Below are 12,010 nucleotides of genomic sequence, written 5' to 3' on the forward strand. Positions count from 1 at the left end.
CCGGCGGCCCCGGCGGGACGGGCCCCGGGGCGGCGGCCGGGTGCGCCGCGGCCACTGCCGCCGCCGTGGCGCTAAGTCCCCATCCCGCAGCCCCGAGCCGGCGCCGCGGACTCCCCGCTCCTCAGCGCGGCGGAGGCGGTGGCTGCGAGAGGAGGGCGCGGAGGAGGCGGCCGGGAGGAGCGGACGACGAGCGGGAGGAGGAGGAGGAGGAGGCGGCGGCGGTGGGAGCCTCCGCCCCGCCTCCGCGCGGCCCGCCCGCCCCCCGGCGTCCCCCTCTAGGCCGCCGGCCCGGCGAGGCCCGCGGCGCCCTCCGGCGTGCGCTCGGGGCACTGCCTCCGGTGCCTGCCGCGCCCCAGGCCCTAGCGCCCTCGCCGCCGGGCACCTTACGGGCATCCGAGCGGGGAGAGAAGATTCTGCCTTGGCCATTCCATCCCCGCCCCCCGCCCCGGGTCCCTGGACCCCGACGAACCGGCCCCGCGCGGGGCGAGGACACTGGGCGGCGGCGCGGGGCGCGGAGACGCGCCGGGGAGGGGCCGCCCCGGGAGCCGCCGGCGCGGACCTGATCCCCTCGCTGGCCCAGCACGGAGCGGGCGAGATGCCACCCCTGGGGGCGCGCCACCGCGAAGTCCTCAGGCGCCCATCCAAGGTCCCCGCCTCCCGCTTCTCAGAAAGGGTCGCTTCAACTTGCGGGTCCTGGTAAACGGGGGGCAGCGAGGGCCGGGCTGGCGCATTACGGCCCGGGCGCCTCCGTTCCCACGAGGGTTTTGGGGGGACTTGGGGGTGCACCGTGCGTGAGGAGGGAGCACCTTGGGTTGGGCATCCAGAGACCCTGGAGTCAGAAACACCAATTATCTGGTCTGAGAATTTGAACTCTTTCAAGTCACTTTGTGATTGTTAGAGTAAACATTCCCACCGCCCCCTCCCGAAAGTCCCGGGGTTCCCTCTGTGTACTCTTTCAGCAGCCGCTTCTTCACTACAGTGTTTTCTTTTGTGATGGCAGTTCTAAACATAGCATATAGCTGCTTGTAAAGCCATCGCTAAAAATCCTGAAAGAATCCTAAATGTAGTGAGACCGACGTCCTGGCTTTAAGGTTGATGAAACGGAAAAGATACGAATGCTTCTGCAATTGTTTTCTTTTTCCCTTCATCTGATTATGAACGAACCTGGCTACAAGTGGAAACCAGCCCCCGCCCTCCAGTCAATATAGTGTCTCTGAATTATGTGCCTAATCACTATATGTAATGTGTGCGATTTTAACAATTAATGAACACATGTGTATACACCACACAGCAACCATACTGGATGAACTTACTTCGTATTCATCTGTAGAATGAATGATCAATAAAAAGAAGTACCTATTTACATAAAGAAATTTAAGGTCTTATATCTGCGATTATCTTTCTGTGACTGGATTAAACAGCAAGCTAATCTCCCCTCCTGAAATAGCTGTTATGTTAAACACACCCACCAACTCTCTTTGCACTTCTATTTTAAAATGCATGGAAAACGCCGTCAAGTTTCTGTCAGACTTTGAATTATTGAAGTGAGATGACTTCTATCCCAGTGAATCACTTTATGTTGGTAGAAGGCCTTATACCGTTACATGGTAATGAGTATAAAAACATAACTTTTTTGGAATCCTCAACTTGATAACCTATGGATATCAAACTTATGTTCCCAGTCAGAAGACTCTAAACGTAAGAAAGTCCCTACTAGGGCTGAGGTACCTCCATAAAGATGAGAAAGTCAGCCTTGAAGGTCACTGATGAATTCTAAGGAATGAGAAATAAGGGATCAATTTTCCCAGGCTGGAAACAGTGGAAGAAAGGGCCAAGTGTGCTTCTTTAGGTATCAGATGCTATCATGTCCTCTGCTGCTTCTCTTCAAGCAGTCTTGCAGGGTTTTGTGGTCAGAAATGGAGAGTATTCTACAGTGTTCATGTCTTTTACCCTTTTGGAAGAATATGCAGGAGAATTTGAAGGAGGCTGTGCTGTTGTGCTTAGTCACTCAGTCGTGTCTGACTCTTTGTGACCCTATGGACTGTAGTCCACCAGGCTTCTCTGTCCACGGGATTCTCCGGGCCAGAATGTTGGAGTGGGTTGCCATGCCTTCCTCCAGGGGATCTTCCCAACCCAGGGATCGAACCCAGGTCTCCTATATTTCAGGCAGATTCTTTACCATCTGAGCCATTTGGAGGAGGCTTCATTTTCTTAAAGGAAATCAGCCCTGAATATTCATTGGAAGGGCTGATGCTGAAGCTGAAACTGTACTATTTTAGTCACCTGATGTGAATAGCCAACTCATAGGAAAAGTACCTGATCTGGGAAAGATTGAGGGCAGAGGAGAAGAGGGTGTCAAACGATGAGATGGCTGGATGGCATCACTGATGCAATGGACATGAACTTGGGCAAACTCCAGGAGATGGTGAGGGACAGGGAGGCCTGGCACAGGGAGGCTTGAAGTCCATGGGGTCCCAAAGAGTGAGATGTGAATGAGCACACAAAATGTAATTTATAATATTTGAGGAATAATTGCAACCTGTTCTGAATCATCAATGAGTTCTCCAAGGGTATCAGTTCAGTTCAGTTCAGTCGTTCAGGCATATCTGACTCTTTGCGACCCCCATGAATCGCAGCACGCCAGGCCTCCCTGTCCATCACCAACTCCTGGAGTCCACCCAAACCCATGTCAATCAAGTCGATGATGCCATCCAACCATCTCATCCTCTGTCATTCCCTTCTCCTCCTGCCCTCAATTTTTCCCAGCATCAGGGTCTTTTCCAATGAGTCAGCTCTTCGCATCCAGTGGCCCAAGTATTGCAGTTTCAGCTTCAACATCAGTCCTTCCAATGAACAACCAGGACTGGTCTCCTTTAGGATGGACTGGTTGGGTCTCCTTGCAGTCCAAGGGACTCTCAAGAGTCTTCTCCAACACCACAGTTCAAAAGCATCAATTCTTCAGCGCTCAGATTTCTTCACAGTCCAACTCTCACATCCATACATGACCACTGGAAAAACCATAGCCTTGACTAGACGGACCTTTGTTGGCAAAGTAATGTCTCTGCTTTTTAATATGCTGTCTAGGTTGGTCATAACTTTCCTTCCAAGGAGTAAGCGTCTTTTAATTTCATGGCTGCAGTCACCATCTGCAGTGATTTTGGAGCCCAGAAAAATAAAGTCTGTCACTGTTTCCACTGTTTCCCCATCTATCTGCCATGAAGTGATGGGACCAGATGCCATGATCTTAGTTTTCTGAATGTATCACTCTTACCTAAAAAAGAAAATCTAGTTCATGAATACTTGTTTCTAAAGACACACAAAGACAGGATTTAGCTCTGCCTGGGCATCTCCAGGTGGCTCAGTGGTTAAGAATCCCCCTGCCAATGCAGGAGATGAGACATAGGTTCAATCCCTGAGGCAGAAGGTCCGTCTGAGAAGGAAATGGCAAACCACTCCAGTATTCTTGCCTGGAAAATCCCATGGACAGAGGAGCCTGGCGGGCTACATACAGTCCATGGGGTCACAAAAAATGGGACATGATTTAGCGACTAAACAACAACCAGGCACTAATTAGACAGGCACAAGCATGCATGCACAACTGTAAGCTCTTTGGTGAGTGGTCAACCTCTAGATAATAGTCTCTGATGAGAATGAGGAGGATAACTTAGGTTTTAGGACTAGAGAGCTCCCCCCACTGCTTTTCTTTTTATTTAGAGCTGTGCATCAATGGGAAAATAATCTGAAGGTCACCGACAGTTATGAAGAAACTTCACTGGAGACTTACTCCTGAGAGAGAAGTACAGAAGGTTCAACTCACCAATTTTAGATATTCACTAATTATATCAAATTATGAATTCCATGTAATAACTTTGATAAAACTGCTATTGCCATTTATGAAAAGGCAAGTCAACCATGGCAAAGGAGAGAGTAACACAAAAGGAAAGAAGAAGGGGATGGCCTGGCAAGCAGGAGGCAGGAGAGAGTCCCTAAGAACTGTAGCTCTATCCTTACCAGGCCTCTCTGTCTCCGTGCTCCACCCACTTAGTAGTTTATGGAAATCATTTGCTTTTCAAAACTCCTATTATGACACCCTGCCCCCACCGAGAAAATGATTTATTTTGTCTCCTCCAGTCAAGATCTAATTGGAAACAATCCCCAGATTCTTCAGTCCCCAGACTTCAAATCCATCTTGTCATCCTGGTTAATACTCCAAATCTTCCTCCTGCTTCCAGATCCAGATGAAAATATTTGCTTATTGCCTTTCATAGTATGAATCAAGCACAGCCTGAACCAAGCCCAGGGAGCCCTGGACCCAGGCTGTCTTCTAGGGAGCATGAACCTCCGCTCCTGCTGCCTATCGCAACCTCATCTTATCTTTTCAGTCAAACCACCTTAGAGCGGTCTGAAAACAATACTGATAGATCATCTTTCATTGTTTTCTTAAACTAAGCTTATCACTCTTTGGGGGGAAAAATCCCTTTAGAAGTCAGAGAACTATGACATCAATGACTCCAGTGATAATTTGCACTTCTGTAATAGTAGCCAAGATATTCTCTGTGGGACGTTAATAGCATGCCCAAACCACGTGTTGTCTCCGGACATAAGTTACATAAAAGCAGTCTTAGAAAGGGAACTTGGTTTAGGGGATGCGGTTCAAAGTGCTGCTCAGATATTCTTTGGTTCTCAGAGATTTATAGTGTACAATTAACCTGGAGTGGAATAGATTGGAATATAATGGGAGAGAATTGCAAAGGCCTAACGAGTGTCTGGTGGATTGGGTCAAAACATTGAGAAAATTGTAGAGTGGGAAAAACTCTGGCTTGACTTGGAAGCCCTGTGGGATGTCTGTTCAGTCACTGAGCCATGTCCAACTCTTTGCGACCCCATGGACTGCAGCAACCAGGTTTCCCTGTCCTTCACCATCTCCCGGAGTTTACTCACTCATGTTCATTGAGTCGGTGATGCCATCCAACCATCTCATCCTCTGTTGTCCCGTTCTTCTGCCTTCAATCTTTCCCAGCATCAGGGTCTTTTCCAGTGTGGGATCTCTAAGGTAGTGTTAATAGCATCTTGCCACGAGATGGCAGGCGCGCGCCATGCAGTGCAGCTCTACTGACGGTTTCATAGAGATTTCAATGGCATCAGCCATTAGTTTAACCATGCCAATTACAAATTATGAATTATAACTTCACGACCAATTATATATACTTGTAACTAATTATAATTATATTATAATTATACAATTTTATGCTATAATTTAGTGGCTAATGATTAATAAAAGCCATATTCAGAAAATTGAAAACAATTAAGAGAACAATTTTTCAGTTTAGCAAATCGTTCTGTTTCTGCTTCCACTTCTTTTCAGGTGGCTAAGGTTAATCTCTTTAGAAATAAAGTTGGAACTTTTCATTTAAATGAATGCTTTTGTCTACACCGACCCTCATCCCTTGCACCCTAAACAGGGTTAGAAAGCTGTATCTATGAACCCAAAAGGTGAGCAGATATTTCCTCTTCATGGAGTGGCAGGATCTTAGAGTGGGGACACAATGGCAAAAAGTTCAATTAGAAGTGATGAGGCATGGCCACTGTGGAGTTGAGAGTTCAGTGGCCAGCAGAGAGTGACCAGGGGAGGCAGTGAGGTGGCAAGTGTCCAGCGGTGGCAAGGCCACAGTGGTATCCTCGGAGATTGCCAGTTCAAGTTCGATTCTCCAGGTGTCCAGCTGATTCTGTGCGGTGTATACACACCTACAGAAACATTTTTTGTGTGTGTAAGTCCACGAGCATTGACTTGTATTTGCAACAAGAACCGTGCCTGGAGCATGGTTTTAACCTCATTCAGCATCCCGTTTCTTAAAGGGTCATGGAGGCTGAGGCGCTACGAGAAATAGAGACACAGGAACGGGGGCACAGAGGTTCCTACTTGGTGCTTTCAAATCAGTCTCCAGACCTGCACTGTCCAGTAAGTAGCCACCAGTCATGTGTGGCTAGTCAACGTTAAATTACAATCAGTTAAACTAAAATACCATAATCCCATTTCCTTAGTTGGAATAACCATGCATCAAGGGCTCATAGCCAGATGACAATAGTGGCCACTGAAATGGACAGTGAGAGTCTAGAACATTTCCATCATCACAGAGGGTTCCATTCAACGGGCTGCTTAGATATCTACTCCGTCTGAATATTCATGAGGCAAGCCATATGTTTATAACTGCAAGGGAAAAATTATCTCTAATTATAGCTTTACTGTTTTATAGAAACAAAAAACTCAGAGCTAATAGGAAGTTAACAGAGAAGTCTGGCGTGCTGCAGTACATGGGACCGCAAAAAGTCGGAAACAACTTAGCAACTGAACAGCAACGGGGAAGTTGAAGACACTTTAGGTTAATAGTATTAGGAGCTTCCTTCTCTTGAAGATGTGAATCTAAAGAGCCAAGAGCTAGCTGTACCACACCAGAGGGACAAGAGGTCACACTCTAGATTCTTCCACTTGAGGTTTATGTACAAATAATCACTACCAACAGCTAGTGGAGGTGATGTAATTCCAGCTGAGCTATTTCAAATCCTAAAAGATGATGCTGTGAAAGTGCTGCAGTCAATCAGCAGCAGCCACAGGACTGGGAAAGATCAGTTTTCATTCCAATCCCAAACAAGGGCAATGCCAAAGAATGTTCAAACTACTGCACAATTGCACTCATTTCACATGCTAGCAAAGCAGTGCTTAAAATTCCCCAAGCCAGGCTTGAACAGTACCTGAACTGAGAAATTCCAGATGTTAAAGCTGGATTAAGAAAAGGCAGAGGAACCAGATATCAAAGTGCCAACATCCGTTGGATCATAGAAAAAGCAAGAGAATTCCAGAAAAACATATGCCTCATTGACTACACCAAAGCCTTTGACTGTGTGGATCACAACAAACTGTGGAAAATTCTTAAAGAGATGGGAATACCAGACCATCTGACCTGCCTCTTGAGAAACCTATATGCAGGTCAAGAAGAGACTATTTGAACTGGACATGGAAAAACAAACTGGTTCCAAATTGGGAAAGGAGTACATCAAGGCTGTATGTTATCACCCTGCTTATTTAACTTTTATGCAGAGGACATCATGCGAAATGCTGGGCTGGAGGAAGCACAAGCTGGAATCAAGATTGCTGGGAGAAATATCAATGACCTCAGACATGCAGATGACACCACCCTAATAGCAGAAAGTGAAGAGGAACTTAAGAGCCTCTTGATGAAAGTGAAAGAGGAGAGTGAAAAAGCTGGCTTAAAACTTAACACTCATAAAATGAAAATTGTGGTATCCGGTCCCATTACTTCATGGCAAATAGATGGGGAAACAATGGAAACAGTGACAGACTTTATTTTCTTGGGCTCCAAAGCCACTGCAGGTGGTGACTGCAGCCATGAAATTAAAATATGCTTGCTGCTTGGAAGAAAAGCTATGACCAATCTTGACAGCATATTAAAAAGCAGAGACATTACTTTGCTGACACAGGTCTGTCTAGTCATAGCTATGGTTTTTCCAGTATTCATGTATGGAAGTGAGAGTTGGACCATAAAGAAGGCTGAGCGCTGAAGAATTGATGCTTTTAAACTGTGGTGTTGGAGAAGACTCTTGAGAGTCCCTTGGACTGCAAGGAGATCAAAACAGTCAATCCTAAAGCAAATTAATCCTGAATATTCATTAGAAGGACTGATGCTAAAACAAGCTCCAATACTCTGGCCACCTGATGTGAAGAACTGACTCATTGGAAAAGACTCTGTTCTGGGAAATACTGAAGATAGGAGAAGGGGACAACAGAGGACGAGATGGTTGGACGGTATCACCGATTCAACGGACATGAGTTTGAGCAAGCTCTGGGAGTAGGTGAAGGACAGGGAAGCCTGGTGTGCTGCAGTGCATGGGGTCACAAAGAGTCAGACACCACTGAGTGACTGAACAACAACTACTACTTTCAAAGGATATGCAGGCGAAAATGTATTACAATGCTACACTCAAATTCCTACCCATAAAGCTACATCTTGGGTTTAGTCTTTCATCCCAAAGTGCTTGACACAGCCTTATTTGGGGATAACTCCAGCCTTCAAGCACAGAATCATGTGTCTTCATCCAGCGGCCATCAAGATCCTTTCTGTTCTTTTGGTTGAGCAGATAATAAGCAAGGGGACCCGAAGAATAGTTGGTTATATTCAGCACTATTTCTGGCAAGCTGTAGGCTAGATTGGTCATGCTGGATTTTCTGTATGGCAGATGTGGGAGGAGGTGGAATTAATATGTCTTGCCCAGCGGTCTGTACAAACTCACACTGGCTCTGGCTCAAGACATGCTTTTGTCCTGCTATATATATTATATATATTCAATGGTTAGTATTAATAAGTATTTCAAGTGTTGTCAAAGATTTTAAATGAAACTTAAGAGATCAAGCTCACATTGCAATTTTTTACTGTGGAAGAAAAAAAAATCTAACCAGAGTTTTCTCAGGTCTTTAAAAAAATGGAGAATAAATATTTAATGATATTTAACAAAAAAGGCATGTTGGCTTCGAATTTGTAGTAGAAAAAATTTTGATTATTGGGAATTCTTCCATCAGCTAGAATTTACTCAGTGTCCAAGTTATGGTTTATACCTTAGACTTTTTGCATGAATGCTAAGTTGCTTCAGTAGTGTCTCTTTTGTGACTCTGTGGACTGTAGCCTGGCAGGCTCCTCTGTTCGTGGGATACTCCAGGCAAGAATACTGGAGTGGGTTGCCATGCTTCCAGACTCAAGGATCAAACCCTTGTCTGAGTCTTCTGCATTGGCCGGTGGGTTCTTTACCACTGGCATCACCTGGGAAGCCCTAGACTCTTTGAGTCTACGATGTGATGCTTGGACACTCCCAATTCTGAATTTCTCTGGACTGTATCACTGGTTGATAAAACCTTTCTCCATTTGCTTATATTTCAGTCTTTTTGATAATCAGTCATGCTATGAAATGCTATAATAGATTGGCAGTGGAATATCAATAACTTTTATATGAGACAACATGGATGTTTGGTTTTTCAAGCACTCTATATAGTGGTTGAAAGTTCAAAATCCCAGTGATTAAGGTTCTGGATTTTATGCTTTAAACCAAGTAATGGGTTTGGGTAATACATTTTCATTCTTATAAGCTTTCTCTTAAACTCTATAAAATAGTGAAGATAACATTTTTAATTCCCAAGTGGAAAAGATTCAACAATTTGCATGGTCATCTTGTGCATTGTTCAAAATATTAATTTAATCATAATGTAGAAATTATACAATTGAAAAATATTTTCGATGGATATAAGGTAAATTGGACTTTATATACAATGTGATAATGAAACTTTCACAGTGGTAAAGATGGTCACCTATAGAAATTTATAATTAATCTTTAATTAGCAGGAATATGAACACACATACGTGAATGCAAATTTCAGTGACTTAAGCTAATGTTAAAAGCATCAGTATTCTATTATTTTGTTACATATAGAACACTGCAGTGACTTATACTGCCTGCAACACTGGAATAAAATATCTAGTTTAACTAAGAGTATTTTTAACTTTGTTTATAAAAAGATCAGTTGTAACTATAATCATTACAAAAAAGCTAAAGTTTCCAACATGTTTATAAACTATAAAAATCATGGTTCTATTGAGGCTGCTTTACTGTCAGTAGGGGCTTTAAAAGATAAAGTCTTAATAAATCCATTCAACAAATTTTGATGGCTTCCTGTTGAGGTATTATGATGGGTGGAGATTACATGGTGAGCAGCAAAGCAAAGCAAACCAAATCAAATGAAACTCAACCCAACAAGGAGCTTACCTTGGTGAGATTCATGGTTCAGCTAAAGGATATGTCCACTTCTACATGTCTTATTTCAAAAGAAATAACTTTACCAGGGGGAGTCACTGGTGTGCATTTTATTGAAAATGTTCTGGCTTGTGTACATATTGTCTAAACTAATATAAAACCTGGTATAAGACATGCATGAACAGATGCAAGAATCAGTATGAATTGCAGTGATCTAAAATGCAGGCAGTGTGTGTGTGTCTAAGGGTGAAAATGTCCATAACCAGTGTGATATCTGCACGTTTATGTGAACAGTTTGATTGCCAAAATATATAGTCCTCAAACATTGTTGATATACATTTTTAGTACAGAGGTATAATTGTAAAATCTTTAGAATCTTCTCATCAGAGCATCTCCCAGCTAATTTAAATAATCCCCATATGCTAGGCGTTTCCACTTACTCTTTCAGATCCAATTTCTTCCCTTCTTTGTGTTATGTATAGGATCACCTTTTATCAGATAAGTCCGTCCACTCTGGAGTCTGGTTGGTTCCATCAGTGGGAGGTGGGCAGGTGATCTAGAGAGTCAGAGAATAGTATGGGGTTGTTTGTTTCACTTCCTGGAGCCCGATCACTAAAGATCACAGCTTCCATGAGCTACAGCTAGTCTCTCCTCTGCCTCTTCAAGACAAAGTAGGGTGAGTATCTAACTCCCTAGAGTGTTCAACCATACTCTGTCTCCGTTAATTAAATTCTCAACTAATTACCACTTTTTTTTAGTGTGTCACCACTTTCCTACTCTTTCATCACTAACATAATTGCTCTGAATCTTTTGCAACCCCGTGGACTGCCAGGCTCCTCTGTACATGGAATTCTCCAGGCAAGAATACTGGAGTGGGTTGTGATTCCTCTCTCCAGGGGATATTCCTGACCCAGGGATTGAACCCAGGTCTCCTGCATTGCAGGCAGATTTTTTTTTTTACCGTCTAAGCCACCAGAGACTTAACCCCTTAGAAGTCTACCTAAAATCTGACCACAGTCTGTTTTTTGCTACATAGGAAAAAAAAAAATACAAAAATGCCTATTGAATCCTTATTTAGAAAGTCAGTATTATATTGAATTATCTTTTAAAATAAAAAATAATCATAACAAAATTACACATTACAAAACAATACAAAACAGAAGTCTTGGAAACAGCTACACTACAGAAAATGTGGAAACAGAAAGACAAACCTCCCATGATTTCACCATTGTTGTTATTTTGGTATGTTCCTATCTGATCTATTTTTTATGCATATTTTTTCAATGTACAATTTACTGTTCTTTCCTATAAATATTTCATCATAAATGTTTTTCATGTTAATATACAGGCTTCTGAGTGATTTTAAATAGTTGCACAGTATTCTCTTCCATAGAAGTACTGTAATTCATCAAACCATTCTTCCATTGCTGTATAGTTAGGTGTGTTTTCTAATTTTTCTGGTAAAACATAATGTAAATAGCTTAGCTTGTATAGCATTCTCTTGTACCTTATTGTTTTCTTTGAATAAAATCAAATATTTTGAATAAATCAAGGAGTCAGAGTTTGAAAAAAATATGCAGTTGTACTGATTTTTAAGTATGTCTACAAATTCTTTGATACTCCTCCTTTCAAGAAGTGGAGGTTAATTCTCTTCCTTTTGAGTGTGGACCAGACTGAGTGACCTACTTTTAATGAACAGAATAAAGCAGAATTGATGGTGGATGGCTTAAAAATCTAGGTTAAAAAAGACACTGTGACTTCCTCTTCTCTCTTCCAGATCACTTTCTCTGGGAGAAGTTAGCTGCTATGTCACAAGCAGACCTCTGGAAGGGCCATAGCAAGGGACACAAGCTTCCCATCAACAGTCATGTGAGTGAATCTTCCTGGAAGTGGATATTCAAGCTCTGGTCAAGTCCTCAGTGTCTCTACCATAGCATGCAGTAGAAGTGAGAGAGGGAAACTTCAGAAACTAGGTCCTAAGACACACTGTGCCTCTCCCCTCTCTCTTGGATCATTCATTCTGGAAGAAGTGATCTGTCATGTCGTGAGCAGCTCTGTGGGTTGGCCTAAGTGGCAAGGAACAGAGTGCTCCAACCAAGAGCCATGTGGGTGAGCTTGCTCAGAAGTCGATCCTCCAGTTCCAGCCATACTTTCAGATGACTGTAGTCTTAGCTGTCAGCTTGATTGCTCATCA

This window comes from Bos taurus, chromosome 27 (genome assembly GCF_002263795.3).
Source record: "Bos taurus isolate L1 Dominette 01449 registration number 42190680 breed Hereford chromosome 27, ARS-UCD2.0, whole genome shotgun sequence".
Lineage (NCBI taxonomy): Eukaryota > Metazoa > Chordata > Mammalia > Artiodactyla > Bovidae > Bos > Bos taurus.